Below are 15,587 nucleotides of genomic sequence, written 5' to 3' on the forward strand. Positions count from 1 at the left end.
CTTATCTTGTGCTATAGGGAAATATTACTGCAACATGGAACTATATTTTAGGAAATCTGAAGAGAAGATAGAGTGACAAAGTTATAACTGACATGTGTATCCAGTTTTACACTTTTGATTACATGAATTTTGTTAAAGTGGGCCAAATCAGCTGAGTTTGTTTACCAGTATGACATGTCCTTTCCTTCTCTTTTGCACATGGAGAACTGCAGCACTGAACATGAAACCTTGGCACTTCTAAAAAGGACAGCCGAGAAAGTTAAGGCAAATCAAGTTAGGGGTGTGAATCCAACTTCCATGAATTAAGGTGCATTAAAAGGCTTCTGTGAAGTTCAGTTCCTTCAGATGTAGTGCAGCTGTTGACTTGCTCAAGGACTGAGCTCACTTCTTGTTATTGATTGCCTTTAAATCTAATAAACTTTAGAAAAACCCCAAGAGTGAGATAAAAAAGGTTGAAACATGTGTCTGTTCTAATTAAACACTTAAGGGAAGAGGAGAATGTCTTACCAAATGACTTAACTAGGTATAGTTTGAAAGTATACAACCTTGCTGAAGTAAGGTCTTCTGCTGCAGTTGATGAAACTCTTAATGACTTGCCTAAACAAGTATCTTGGGAGCTGTGTTCGTTGTGAAAACCATGGACAAATCAGGGAAGATACTTCTGAAGTGCTTCCAAAGTAAGTAAACATATATTTTTAAATATTTTACTAATGTTTTACTAATATTTATTACTATATTATCCTTGAGAAGAGAAGGCTTGGGGGTGATCTTATCCATGTGTATAAGTATCTGATAGCAGGAAGCAAGGAAGACAGAGCCAGGCTCTTCTCACTGGTACCCAGGGAGGGGATAAGAAGCAATGGGTGCAAACTGAAACAAAGGAAATTCTGCCTAAACAGAAGAAGAAACTTTTTCCCCCCATGAGGCTGGTCAAACACTGGAACAGGTTGCCCAGAGATGTGGAGTCTGTGTCTTTGGGTATAATTCAAAACACAACTGGACGTGGCCCTGAGCAACATGCCGCCTTGCAGACCCTGCTTTGAGCAGGGGGTTGGACCTGATGGTCTGCAGAGGTCCCTTCCCACCTTAGCCTTCTGTGGTTCTATGTAGACAAGAAGAGTTGTTAGCAATCTGCTAATGAAGAAATATGAGCAAAATTTCAATCCCTAACATTTCCTCTGACAGCATCTTCTTTACAGAACTGAATACGTTAGGATAGAGGTTTAATTATTGAATATTTCTGTAATACAGTGAAAAGGGGTGATTCCAATCATCATTCAAAAGTAGTCCTTTTGAACAGCAGTGGGAAATTAAAATGTTATTCCGGCAAGTCCTTTGTAAAATTCAGGTTCAGTTATCAATGATCTGGACATTGATTTTAGCTTTGGTCTGCAAGAAACGTTCTCTCCAGATCTTCACTGATTTTTCATTTTGGATTATTTATGACATATTCCTTTTGACAATACTTACTCTCATCTTCTTTTTCCCCCTTGCTAGTTCTAGTACACTGTAATATGTTAAAAATGGAATTTAACCATAAATGACTTCAGCATTTTCAGTAGTCTTAGCATTTTGCCCAAACTGGCTTGTTTGACTTCTCTGTTCAAATGTTCTGAATTTGCTGTCTTGCTAAATAATCCAGATGCTCAAACACCAGTTCAAGAATAGCTGTATCCACTTAATGGGAGCATGCAAAGATCCAGAACACTGGAAAGCATCAGAACTTCTCCTGATTTTGTCTACTGTCTGTATTTATCGTTGTTCATTCACCTATGTGCCTTCCCTCCTTCCCCAGCTGCCACCACGCAGATGGCATTCCCAGCAAAATAAACTGTTTGGATTCGGTGCACTATTTGTTGGCTTGGAATGTTAACAGATGACAGGGCGAGGGGAGGAAGAGGAGGGCTAGCTCCACATTTTTCAGGTCAAATTTTGCCCTGAGCTGTACTCAGTCACCACAGAGCAGCCCTGGGGATTACCAGGGGTGAAGGGAGCCAGAAGGAGTTTGATAAGGTGCATATAGTGACCTTTGATACGTTCTGAGGCTTGCTGGATTTAAGTTTCCATACTATGCAGTTATTTACTTCTAACTCTGTAACAGCTTTAATTTATTAAAGGGCAGGAAAAAAATGTTTTATTTGCCCTAGAAACCAAGTGAAAACAATGAGGAAGAAGGCATCCCTGCAAAGTTGTTACTATTAAACCCAGACAGAAAGTGGAATATTTGCAGTGTCTATGAACAGATGTCTAACAACAAGCAAACAAAACAATTATTCTTAAGTAATGAATTTTCTACTTTATTTTTTAAATGCCCTTTATTCAGCCCTTTCATATTAGTCATTTCTATATGCTTTTAGTGTTGTATGCTGGCCTGAGTGTTACTCAGAAAAATGTATTGATCTGAGATTTGATACAAGAAAAGAGAAATGTAGAGACATGGTAACTTTTTAGACTAAGGGATAATGTAGCCACAGGTGTCCAGCATTTGCCTTCAGGAATTCAACTTTCAGATGCTATTAACTGTGCTAAACATTTATTCTGGGGTCTGAAATCTCCAAAACTATTGTGTGCATCAGAGTGAAAATTTTCAGATAAAATTGCTTCATTGAACAAGGCTAAGGGAAAAGGTTGCTGGGTTTGGCATCTTAAAAATACTTTTGCAACTGTTTTGCTGAGGAGATGTAGTGCCTCTGTGTGTTGCAACAAGGACTTGATATTCCTCACATCTGATAGCAGGAGGTTTTTTGGCTGCCTTGTGAAAATTCTTTCAAAATACCACTCAGAGTACAGGCTTCTGGAAAAATACCTGTTCATAAACATGCAGAAGAGTTCTTGCTGCACAGCTGCAGCAGGGTCACCGAACCACCCGGTCTGAGACCAGGGACAGATGTCCCTTTCAGTGACTCGAGCTAGAGCACTTTAAGCAGGTATTGGCCCATCTGCTTGGTACTGCTCTCATATCTGATATATCATGGCTGATGATCTGAATGCTCAAGCTCTGTTTCAGTGAAAATTCAGAGAAGCGGTGCCATTCACTGACAGTGCTATCTGAACAGCCCCCAGCTGCTCATTCCCAGCCTATGCTCTCCTTCAGTTGTTCTTGTAAAATTGTTTATGGGGCCTTGCAACAACCTGGAATCAAATCCTGCCCCTCCACACCCCCAAAAAAGCTCTGATTATTTGTAACCTGAACTGATGCAGGGATGACTGTGGCTAGATTTGCTAAAGGACAGCTATCTGTCTGTGCACTGCAAACAGGGAGATGGTCTTTTCCAGGCACTGGCTTTTCCTCTTGCTTTTTATGTGCAGCTGTCATCAGGAGACCCAGCTGGGTTTGTACACGTTCTTTCTGGAGTCAGGATTGCATCGGGAGCAGCTGAGGGCTGGCATCCCTCCCAGCAGAAGGCAGGCAGCTGCGGCTGGTAATCCCCTGAGCTGCCACGGTAGGGTTTAATAAAGCTGCTATGGCAGAGCACTTCATGCTCAACGCTTGCTTTCCTGCCACCTTAAAAGGTAACTAAGCCTTAATAAGGCTTATGTATAAAGTCAAAGTCTCTGCTGGTGCCATGAGCATTTCATTATGCACAGGAAATGCAGTAACATTTCTGTTTCGTATCACAAGCACAATTCTTTACTAAGCAGGAGGGAACTTTTCTCAAACTGGTTCGGTAAAAACCCCTGAGTTAGAACCAGAAAACAGGACTCTGGGACTATATAATCAGTCAGCTTTCTAATGATAGTCTATAGATGTCCTGTTGTCTCACTGACAAGCCACTTCCAAACACGTCTGTGTTTGTAACTACAAATTAGTTGAACTTGAAAAAGATGGGGTTTTTAAAAAGTGATGTAAAGGTACTTCACAGTCTTTGTGCACTATGAAGAGTTTCTATGTGGGAACAAATTTGGAGCACTGGTGCTGGTGTTGCTTCCCACATGTCAGATCCTGGAAATCTAAGAGGTCTGTTAAAATTTACCTATGAAGAGTCAGGGAGCTTTGATTTGCTACATAAAGCTCTGCACTTCCACTGGGAAGAAGAAGAAAACTGCAGCCTGCAGACTGGTATAGACTGAAAGGCACTGATCTGGTGAAGTATACTTTTGTGCTGCGAATGACTGCATGCTCATTTCCTGAGCAGGCAAGCACGTATGTTTGTCCATAACAGTTTTATTCATCTTCTGGGTTCTCAAGTTGGTGTCTGTGGGACCTGAATTCTTGGGATGCCAATAAAACAAAAGTCTAGGTGAATTTAGGTAGTAAATGACAAAGCTTGTAAGCAGTTGTGGCGTAATCTGTGGATTAGATGAATATATGGGGCTTAAATAGATATATAAAGTGGAAAAAAAAAAAAAGGATTTATGATTAAAAAAACAAAGCTGTTTCTTTCTCCTGTCTAATTAAATTTTAAGACCTTTCTTTTTAAACAGCATATGGGACACAGATTTCCTAGTCATCTGGAGATCAGTTAGATACGTGTCTGCATGTTATTCAAGTTCCAGCTGATTAAGCCATTGCATATACCAGGTTTCCTGTGATATTTGTATGGACTATCATGGACAGCAAAGCTAGCTTGGAGCTTTGTGACAAAATGGGTTTCATCCAAAAATGCCTCTATTTGTCTAAGCCAAAACTTTGTAGGAAAAAGGTCAAATCGGATTTCAAGGCCCTGAAAAATTTAATTTGATAAAACAGGATTTTGACACTTCAAATTAAAGATTTTTTGTAAAGTGGCTTTTAGTTAACAAACATAAGCTAATCCTAGTACAGTTGAAATATTTTTAAAATCACCTAAATAAAATATTTCTAATGATGTTTTTGACATTATTATTACTTTTAGTTCATGAGCTTTGTCAAAATTTTGAATTTTTTTTGTCACAGTTCAAGAAAGAGAGCTTTCCACAAGATGGGAAAGAGCCCAACTCCAGTCCTAGTTCAGTCCATTATATTTTAGAGATCTGAACACAAAACTCAGTAGAAGAGAATGAAGGAGAACCACATAAGCATCCGCAGAAGAAAAAAAAAACAAGTGACGTATTGCTGTTCTGCTTTTCCTTCACATCTGCTCCCTAGCCTTTAATCATTCATTAGCAGCTATAGTTCTAGTATGATTCTTATCAGGAATCTATTCCAACGAGTAAAGCATAGTGGTAATGAATAATCGGGATCCATTATTTTAGCAACTGTTCCTGATTCTATTTAGTGACTACATTAATACAAAATGTTCTCTCTTCCTTCTAGCAGGGCTATTTAATTTAGATGTACTATAGATAAGTGCTTACAGAACTAATTCCTTAAAACTTAGAACAACAGGAAACATTTGCATGTTTACATATCTCTTTCATACAGCAATTAAACACCTTTTGTGGTTTTTTTCAAGGTTAAACAGAAAGCAACTTAGTATGTTAACTGTGGTTCATCAGGGAATTGTGCTACAATGGAAAAATTCTCTCTAGCTGTGTGTCCTGAAAAAAATATACTGTTTAACTTTGAGTTATGACGTCTGCTAAATGTCTGATTCAGTCGTTGAAAATGCAAAAAATATTTGCATTTTATTTCAAAGCAAAACTTTTCTTATAAATTATAAAGTTTAAATTATTTTATGCAGTTACTTGACCTAGAAATTGAAGGAAAATTTAGGTGGACAACTGGACGTGAGTTATTTAAGTCTGAGGAGTTTCACTGGGAAGAAACGTAGAAGAAGAGTGTATGGCTGGGGATACTTTCTTGAGTGTATGGGAAAAAGGGAACAGAGTGTGTCTGTCCTTCTTGGGAAAGGGCAGAATTGTGAGAATTTTTGCTAGCAGAAGTTGAAAGAAACAAAAATATGGGGGTTGTGATTAACAAGATTACTGAATTTGGCCAAGGAATTCGTACAGAAGTTGCAAGTTCTTGGATAAACTGAGAATGACAATTGGAGGATGAATTTCTTTGGGGGATCTAAAATTGAAACGAGCCTGAGGTCTGGTTACTTCGAAGGAAGAGATGAATCTCATGAGAATATCCTGTCACTGGAGCAGTTTGTCAGGTGGGAGAACCTCTGAAGGTACTTGAGAGGGAAAGTGTCTGGACAGCAGCTCAGTCCTATCTGCTGTTGGCTGAGATAATTTTATGAGGACAGTCAATTTAGAAAACGTCTGGGTTTAACTGTGAATTCACAGCATTTCACTAAGGAGCGGGTTGACAACTGGGCTTTACAATGTTCACTCATAGGTGCTGGTAGTGCAAGGAACTCCTCCCTTCCTAGCCCAGGTTCAGGGAGGCTTTGGGTTACTTAAACCCCAAGACAGTAGGGCTGAATGGTGTTCTGCTATCCATGAAAATGAAAGCTGCGGATCCCACAGCTGTATTGGCTTACTTTATTGCTTTATTGTATAGGTCTTAGGAGGCCCTCTTTGAGCAAGGGACTGCAGGAAAGGGAACCTGCAGGGTCTGTACCACTGCTTCTTTCTTCTCCTTCCCTTCTGCCTGTGGAGGTTGGTGTACGAGAATCTCAGTAAATGGTCGGTTGACAGTCTCATGTGCAATGAGTTTGTTGAAAACTGTGGTTTCCTCAAGGCTGGATTTACGACTTTGCTGTGCCAGCCAATATGGTATATGCTGGGCAGATCCGCAGCTGCTGTGACTTGTCATAGTTCTGTGGAAGTCAGTGAACCCTGAGCAATTCATACTCTGTGAGGATTTCACTTACAGAATGAATATGAAAGAACATTTTATATTCAATCATTTTTCATGACAGAGGACTCACATGACCAAGACCATTTTTATATGGGTTGTGTAGCTATTGGATAACTTCTGTTAGTTTAAAGCAAAGATAGATAATGGTAAGTTTCTATAATTTTTGCACTTCTGTATATTAGTATATTCTTCATTTTCTATGCGTACTTACTCATCTGCTTGCAGAGCTCTTTTTTTTAATTGTGTTGATATAGATTTGATCTGAGAATTAAGCTTCTTTACATTTAAGGACATGTTGCAGTTTTCTTGTCATTTCACCTGCTGGGAGGAAGAGAGTAATTTTTTCTTTTACAGGGATGAAGAATTATTTTCTGTCATCTCATGCATAATGCCACTTTTTACTTTAAGCGATAAAGAGTATATGCAAGTTAAATTCTGCTTTATCTTTTCTTTACATTACTTGCTGGTCCTGCTCCCTTAGGTACCTCTTCATAGTATTTTCAGTCTTAATTCTGTTTGGAGTCCTTTATGTGACTCTTGTTTTTCAGATTGACTTAAATTAATCCATGAAGGTCCTTCACAAACTGCAGGAGCTACTTAAAAGCAGGATGTAAGAAGGGCTGTCCCAGCTCAGGCTAAATAAATATCAATCTAGCTCAGTATCCTGGCTCCAAAAGTGATGAAAAGTGAAGGATGATTACTAAAGATTATTATAAAATGACAAGCATGTAGTGATAGCTACCTGCCTTATATTTCCAGTTTCTAGTGACATGACTTCCAAAGTCAGAGGCAGTCTTTCTATTTAATAGGTCTTGATGGATGAGTTTGTCCAAGAGATCTTTAACTCATGTCAAATTCTGTAAACCACAACATTTTGTGGCAAGGAAATTCAAAGTTACCAGCATGCTATATGAGGAAATGCTTATGGTTTTGTTGGGTTTGATTCAACCAATGATTTGATGCATCTTTGTCCACCGCCTTTCGTGATACAAAACCTTCCATTCCCTATTAGACCTGTCTTTGCTACTCATGATTTTAGATAACTCTCTTCTTTATCTTCCCTCTCCCATGCACACTAATCCTGGTTTTATTGTTCTTTGAGATTGTTACTGCTTAGTTTCTCTGTTTCTTAGAAACCTGCTGATATATAATTTTCAGTGATCTCTCAAAGTTATGCTATAGAAAGAAAGCTTCCAGCAAGTGAACCTCCTTGGGTTTTAGCAAACAGGGATGCAAAGAATTCATGCAGTTCACTGCCATGGCCTTATCTCTCCTATCTGCGCCTTTTACATCTTAGCAATCTACTGATCCTGTTGACTCTTTAACAGGTGTCCAACTTGCTACAGAAAAGTATTCACTACAAGTTTTTGTTGACTGCCAGTGTCATTCTGGGCATATGATGTGTTTTAAGTCTTATTTTCACCTTCAACTTCTTGAGAAATATAATCTTCTTTAATAAACTTCCTCTGTTTAACCATGGCAGCTTTTTCTGAAGTATTGACTCTGAGACTTCAGGCTGATGGGAAGTATCTTCCTCTTGGGGTTGTCACTTTTGATACATCTTTTACAAGCTTCCACTTTCTTTTTCTTAAACTTGGTCACTACAGTGGAATTCTTTATTTTGTTTTGTTATGTTTTGTTTTTATTGCTCACATATGCATTCTAAGTCTAATTTCATTATGGTTGCTTTTAACGTAACTGTTTGATACAGAAGGACTCAAATGGCTTTCCTGGCCTGCTTCAGGTACTATGGCTGTGGAGGGTTTTTTGCTCAATTATTTTTCCTTTCATTTAAGATGATGATTGTCTGTGCTTTTCAAGTTGATCTGAACAAAGTTTAGAAATGGAAGATGTTCGTTTTTCTCTTAATGCATTACCTTTGTTTATTGGTATAATAATTACGACTTAAAATATTTGTCTTTTCTAAGGTAATAGGAAGGTATTCAAGTTCTTCCACACAACTAGCAGTTGGCGAGTGACAGTAACTTAACCTGCAGGGCAGAGACCAGCACATCACCTGGTGATGCCCCAGCAGCTTCTGTGTTGCGTGCTGCATGGTGTGATGTTGCGTGGGGTGCTCAGCTACCCGCTACAGTATTTTGGAGTAGGAGCATAGGAACACCGGCCTTCCAGAGCGGCGGGGGTTTACAGTTTCTCTCTGACCAAACTCTCTTGGACAAGTACCATCCAGAACATCCTTGTGAAACTGCAGTACACATTAATAATGGCCTAGAGCCATATGGGAACTGGGCAAGCTGTTGAATGAGGCGTGCTAGCTGCAAAAAGCCAAATTCAGGGAGGTGACTTGTGAGAGGGCTACCAAAATGTCACTTCAAAATATATTTTCCTAGTGCTTTTGCACTTGATTAATGGATTTACCTTACCTGAAGTGTACCCTGAAAGGCTCTGGCTGTTCAGCAGGCAAGAAAACTTCAGCCGAAAGATACGTGCTTGTAGCTGCATCTGCAGCGATAAGTGCTAACCTGAAGGAGAGGAAAAGGCGGTGAATTATTATATGCTTCTAGAGGAAATTAAAACTTGAAAAAAAAATTTTTTTTCTAAATTCACATATTGAACAAGCCAGGTGAAATGTATTTAAAAGCAAATTTGCATCCCTGGTGTAATTACAGTATCATTAGTGTGGTTGTTGGGCTGGGCCCTGATAACAGAATGCACCATCTATTCTGTGATCAGCTTTTACATCAAGCTGTTACAATGGCAGTAAGTAGGCAAAACGCAGGAACTATCCCCATTTTCCTTGGAATGTGCCCTACACTGTCAAGTACAAGAGGAGGGCTATAAAGGAGCTGTTACAGTGTTCACTGAATTGCCTAAGGCAGCTTTAATAGATGGAAGGGCTCAGTTCTGTTTTGAGGCAGTGCAAGGTTATACTGTTCCCCTTATGAAACATACTGGGAAGGTCACAAGCACCATCAACCTCAGAGCATTTAAGACAGTAGTGTAATAACAGTAATGCGCAAGTGAATGAAATTCTTGTTTTAAAATGCTTCCTTGTCTTCCCCCATGCTCCATTTTAGTGAAAGAGGCTTTACGTCTAGACAAGCAAAGACTTGAAACCTAAATTTATCCTGATCAATTTGCTTGTCTTGCACCTTGAGGACTTCAAGAAATCCTTGAAACCTTCAAAGGATCCAAGCAAATTGTTGCAGAATCAAGATTTAGGTTTTCCTCTTGTCAGTGTTTATTGCTATTTTTTCCCTTGTAAATCTATAGTGCTGAGCTGTCCTGGAACATATGCAGAAGTAATCTGCTGCCAAGATGTGGGATCCAGTGCGCCTGTAACCACACAGGCTTCAAGTTACCTGGAATTGAGAAAGACATTCTTAAATGTTCTTAAACATGATGAGAACACCTTTTCTGTTTCAGCAGAAATTATAACTTGCAGTCAAAGATGGAGCTGGAGAGAGAATATTCCCTGTACATGTTTTGAATCAGATATTCGCAGTGTGAGAAGTGTGTCTGGCTAAGCCTAGAACTTCAGGTGACCACTTTTTTTCTGTCAGCAATGCCAGGGTTCCTGTCTCCTGCTGAGGACCATCCCTTCTCATTTGCTAAGGCCTGGACATAAGTTACTATTTGCTGATCATTGTCCAGTCTACCTTGTGCAATGAGGACCAAAGGCACATGAGTGAGAGAGCCCAGTCTTGAGGTATTTTGCATCTTTAGCTCCCAGTGACATCAGACTAAAATGCACCTTTATTTCTGCTTCAATGTCTTCTTTAGGACTTTCAAGGCCATTCTTCAGCTGCACAGTCCAGAGCACCTGCAACAGTTCATAGTCAGTAAGTGACTTACTTACGTTGCATTTAATAGTCTAAAACAGCTTTATTGCAACATTGCAGTGATACCATCCAAACTGAGGTCTTTATAAAGTGCGGTATTGTTTGCCAGACTGATGTTAACATGAATTATTTAAATGATGACACAAGCAAAACTTCTGCTTGAAAATGTAGAAAATAAAGATACTAAAATATTATCTTTCCTCTTGCCAATGGGAACAGCTGGCAGAGTGGGTTTACTGAAGGGAAACATTGTCCAGCAGACATAAGTTATCATTTTCCCTCTGAAATACAGGATTAAAAAAAAAAAAAAACAAAACAAAACATACTTTTTTTATTTATTGGAGGGTTTGTGTCTTTCATCTGGTCAAATTTAGCATAAAAGTGAAAAAAATATCAAAGTTACAGGCACCATAGGGAGACTGTTAATGTGGTAACAAAGGGCATTTGGCCAGTTAAAATAATAAAAGGCTATACAGCTTTCCAGTGATGGCTGAAGCCCAATTAGTACTTTCCAAGTAGAGCCACAATATTCCTTTCCAGATTATGCGGTTTGGCACAGTTCAGAATGAGTAAACTTACTTTCCTACAAGGGAAAAACATAATTAACAGAAAAACCAAGGCCATGCAGTATTATGCTTTAAGTAAGCAATAATACACCATGGGGTGTACATTAAACAGTCAATATTCATACACCTTGGACAGGCTGAGGCAAAGGCAAAGCAATGGCTCAGCATACACAAAGATACATATATTATCTTAATAAACCTATGTGCAAGAGTAAAATGCAAATGGATATTTTATTTCCTTACTAGATGATTTTAAGGGAATTTATATTGAACGTTTAATGTATGGCACTCACACATATTACTTAAAAAGTACCCTTTCTGTTAACGTTTTGTACTTTTAAGTAATAAGTTAATTTCCTACTTTCTTTTTGTTTGAGCCCCTGTTTTTTTGTGCTGCTACTAATGACAGAATGGTTTGGAAGGTTCTTTTTTTTTCTTAATTAAACCGATTACGTTTGTTAAAAGGACTTTCAACCTGGATACACACCCTGAAAGCCTCTAAGAGTCTATTCTTATTTACAGTAATCCACTTTCCAGGACTCTGGAAGTGACACAAAGCCTGCAAACGCTCAACAAAGCTGAAAATAAAATCATGGGATTGCAAAAAAGAAAGAGCAATTTCCAATTTGGAGGTGAACTTGCAAGTGATTTCTTCTTCTCTCTAGTTTTTGATAGTGTTTTTAGCATGAACAGACTGTTCAGCTGAAGCTTAGATAGAGAGGAAAACACGCAATGCAAAAAGAAAGCGTGGTGACCCAGGGTAAGTATATCCTATGGTAGCAAAATGAAAACAGCCCTGCTGAGACAACTAGTTAATGCTCTGCTGGTGACACTGTTCATGAGAAAACAGAATGATACGCCAGGAGGAAGATGAAAAAAGAAGAAAAAGTAAAACTTAAAAAAACTTGGAACCACTTCCATCACCTGAAGCCTAGACCACACACCTGAAAGGGATAATCAACATCCAGCTTGAGCACAGAGTATGAACAGCCTTATCTCCCTTTCAACTCCACCATTTTGCAGATGTCTCATGTACTTGTATAAAGTGCTTGTAGGGGAGGAATTGATTATTTATTTCCTCTTTCTTTAATAATTACAGTAACCTATGGTATTATAAACCTTCATGAGCTGCAGCATCTCCCCATAGCTCCTGCATCACTGCTTTTTGGCTCCCGGTTGGTACAGTTCACTTCTCAGCTTCGCCTGGGAACACTTGATCTGTTAAGATCCCAAATAGTCTCCTAAACCAGCCCTGCCTATTATAGTTCTGTGTGTGAAGAAGCAGGAGATGCGTGGGTAGTGGATGTGGGAGTGTATTTGTGACCTGCTCTATCAGTTCAGTAGTCACGTACATGAAATTGAATCTCGTCATTTCCTTCTGTGTTACTTTTACCTTAACCCTCCTCTGTTAAAACAGATTAATCTCACCAATGCTATGGTACTGAGGTATCTGATTAGGTCTTCTAACAGATTTATGTGACTTGAGTGCATAAAGAAATGGAAATAATATAAAAATACAGAGAAGACGACCAAAAATATGCCTAAACACAACTTTTTCTCTATTATCTCCATACTAATAAATCTTTTAGGAAAAAACAGATCTCTTTTGCCCTAAGTCAGAGCTCCAAGGAATCTAATGGAAAGGAACGCAATAGAAGAAATGGAGAGAAGAAAACTGAAGAAAAAGAGCTCTCCATTTTACATAGAAAATATTTTCTGGATGCTTTTTCATATAGATGCCAAACAGTGTTTTGTATTAAGTTATTGATGAGGCCAGCTTCTCATAGAAACATAAATTTTCCTAACTTGGAAAAATGTTATTGATTTTAATTTTAAAGTGGCACCAGAAGGTATTGCACAAAAGGAAAAATAATTCTTTTATATTAAGAGAATAGTGCAAACATTTCCCATATAAATAACTGCTGAAGGGCAGTTCCCTGCTCTTCACTGACCCCTCACAAGATATTTTAAATCACTTACGAAATATTTTCTATATAGAATCTATATTAATGGCAAAATTATACTGTGTAAAAGAACATCTTGTCAAACAAGTATAGCATGTTTACCTGCAAAATCCACTATACTTGCATGCAGCAGTTGTGTTTTATTTCTCTTCTATATATGTCCTTACAATGCTTTCATCACTTCTGTGGTTCTATGTATCTTCTAGCAGTATATTATCAATGTGACTGTTATCCATCATGTGTAGTTTAATTCTTTCTTAATTAGCCTAACACCTCTATCAGAGTAAAATCAGCAGGATAGTGTTACCATGCACTACATTGTTTACTTTCTGTGACTTGTTTCTCTTTGTAAGCATTTTGCAAATCCCTTTCCTTTAGCAACACAGTATGTCTGTCATCATTGCCTAAAGAGAAGAGACTAATGACAAAGCTTTGTCCCAGTTTGACAAATACTTTTACTAACCATAACTAGCAAACAAGAAAGAGGCGAGTTAGAGGGAAGAACCTCTTTAAAATTAATCTTACCAAGTCAGAGTGATCATTTGGTGGCACCTTGCTGCAGTGGAGAGCTGTGAGTTTCTGATGTCTGAACATGTCTCAAATATTTCTAAAAAGATAGCGAATTATGGGTCAAGAAAAATACACTCTTCTGACAGAAATATCAATTCATTTGCTTTTTGAAGCCATTGTTTCCATATGCGAGGTTTACTTAAGTCATATATCTTGGGATTTATAAAATCAAAGCCTTCCAAACCCAGCTTCACAAAATAAAAAATATCAAGACTTCGTTCTTTGGTGAAAGTCCTTATGCTACCACTGAAAGACATTCAGAGCTTACCTGCTTAGTACACCAGTCATTAGTCCACAGCTGTCAGCTCCACAGGGGTGCCCTAAACAGAACACAACATAATAATCTCTACTAAAAATGCACCAAAAATTCACTTCACTACTTCACCATCACTTCACCACTTCAGCATCAAAGAAGGCATTATATAGCAACAGTCAAGGAGGGCACATTAAGTAAAACTACCTTTTAATAACTTAATAAAATAATCCTGAATAGATTCAGATTCCCCTTCCAATAAGCAGATTCCCAACAAATTTAAAACTGACAAAAAGATTTTTCAAGAATTCTGTAAACCTGCATGCCCTAGGAGATAGCTCTTTTGAATAATTTTTCTCATTCCAGCACTCTTACACACACAAAAAAAAATCTATCACCTGATTTTTAAATAATCTTTCTCCATCTAAAAAAATCCCTCAAAAACCTAGTTCATCTTTCTAATAAATGGTGAAGCTCTTGCTAGTAAGTGTGGGAATACACTAGTCTCTGCTCTCTGTAATTGTACAACTAAAATTTTGCTTGTTTAGTCTAGCAGAAACAAAAGCTGATACAGGAAATAATTACACTCTAAAAACACAATAGGGTGATAAACAGTAGGCAAGGAAAAGAATGATTTACTCTAGCAGACAATGTTGGCACAAAACCAAATGGGTGTCATTTGGCCATGAATAAATTTAGCCTGGAAATTAGAAGGTTTCAGACCATAAAAGTGGTGAGGTTCTAGAGCAGCTTTTTAATACAAATAGCAGGGACAAAAAAAAATAACAACTCAAGCTATTTAATTATGAGGAAATGGAAAATGCTACAGGCATAGTTCCCTGGGTAAGTAAAGGACTGCATTTTGATCATCCAGGAGACTGTGTCTGGCATTATGTTTGCCTATTTTCTGAAAGCATGGGGTTAAAAAAACCCCTGAAATTAAATCATATTTATGCATAGAGTGTTAGAAATATTGCTTAAGCAAATGGCATCTGTATGTAAATGATCTCTGTAATTAAGGTTGTGCTTTGGAACAAGAAGACAATTTAACTTGATAAATAGGTATCGCATTGTACTTCAGTGGTTGGAAGCCAATTCTTTTTAATGGAAAGATGCAATTTGTCACATGCTAGTTTTCTTCGGGTTTACAGTGTATCTTTCTACTACTTTTATTTTGCCATGTTGACTTATTTTAGTCTTTAAAGTTCTAGACAACAGTCTTATCAGCATGTATGGACAGCAATGGGAGACAGATGGAAAATAACGTCTGCCTAATTATTTATACCAATCTGGCCAAATTTGGCTCCTGAGTTCCTCAGATGGGCATTTGCTGTTGATCTAAAACAGTATTGGAAAAAAACCCCAACCTGATGATCACCATGGAAGGATGGAACCTGAATATCAGAAAAAAAGATGCAAACATAAAAAAAACATATCTGAATTAGAAGAATAAAATTCAGGAAAGATGTCCAAAGAAAATAAGGAAAATGTTATGAAACTAGTTTCCACAAACACACAAAGAATTCGCTGAGATTGCAGTCAGAGTTTAGCCTGGAGACCCAACATTAAAGCACTTCTTAAGGTTTTCTTCTGCAGCCTCTGATGCCTGTAATAGTCTCACGATTAATAGCCACCAAATATGGTTCACCCAATGCTGTAGTGGCTCTTGAAATCCAGATCTGTGGTATACCACTATGCCATCTGAAGAAATACAGTTATTTAAAAACAAATCTCCATTCTCTCATCAGCAAAGCCAAG

This window comes from Leptosomus discolor, chromosome 8, assembly GCF_034619465.1.
Source record: "Leptosomus discolor isolate bLepDis1 chromosome 8, bLepDis1.hap2, whole genome shotgun sequence".
Lineage (NCBI taxonomy): Eukaryota > Metazoa > Chordata > Aves > Leptosomiformes > Leptosomidae > Leptosomus > Leptosomus discolor.